The following is an 842-nucleotide window of genomic DNA, read 5'->3' on the forward strand; positions in this document are numbered from 1 at the left end:
TGAAGCTTCAAATTTACGAACACCAATTGCATTAAGGAGATTATTTGTTACAATATTAGTGTTCTGTGAACCTACTGATGTTAAAAGTCTATGGGAAGAGTTTGAAAGTTATATGGTAACAAGCTCTACCATCATAACTAACTTTACTAATAAACTTCTAAGATATTTGAACGACCTTTTACTTCTACATGGAAAACAAATCTCAAATTTTGATTTGCCAGCTTTACCATTATAGGATGTTGAAGATAATGTAATACCAAGAATTATTGAAGAACAATTGTCGTTCCATATTTCTCATCAAGATTTGGATGATGTGGGAAAACTAAATTCGGATCAATCACTTGCTTTCAACACCATCATGAATGTCATTGAGCATAGACAGGGTAAAGTTTTTTTGTGTGGATGGCCCTAGAGGAACAGGTAAAACGTTCCTTTATCGTGCTTTAATTTCAAGATTAAGAAGTGTCGGACAAGACAAATTATCCTCGCAACGGCCACCTCTGGTATAGCTGCAACATTATTACCTGGTGGTCAAACTGCACATTCACGGTTTAGGATACCTCTAAATCCAGATTCATCATCAGTATGCTCAATCAGCAAACAATTTGATCTTGCAAAACTAATTATACAATCATCAGCAATAGTTTGGGATGAAGCACCAATGGTAAATAGATATGCTTTGGAAGCAGTAGATCGAACATTAAGAGATATTATAGGTTGTGATGCTTCGTTTGGAGGGAAAGTTGTAATATTGGGAGGAGATTTTAGACAGGTACTTCCAGTGATACCTAAGGGTAATAATGCAGAAATGATAGCTGCATGTATTGTTAAGTCTCCTTTGT

Source organism: Lupinus angustifolius, chromosome LG01, assembly GCF_001865875.1.
Source record: "Lupinus angustifolius cultivar Tanjil chromosome LG01, LupAngTanjil_v1.0, whole genome shotgun sequence".
NCBI lineage: Eukaryota > Viridiplantae > Streptophyta > Magnoliopsida > Fabales > Fabaceae > Lupinus > Lupinus angustifolius.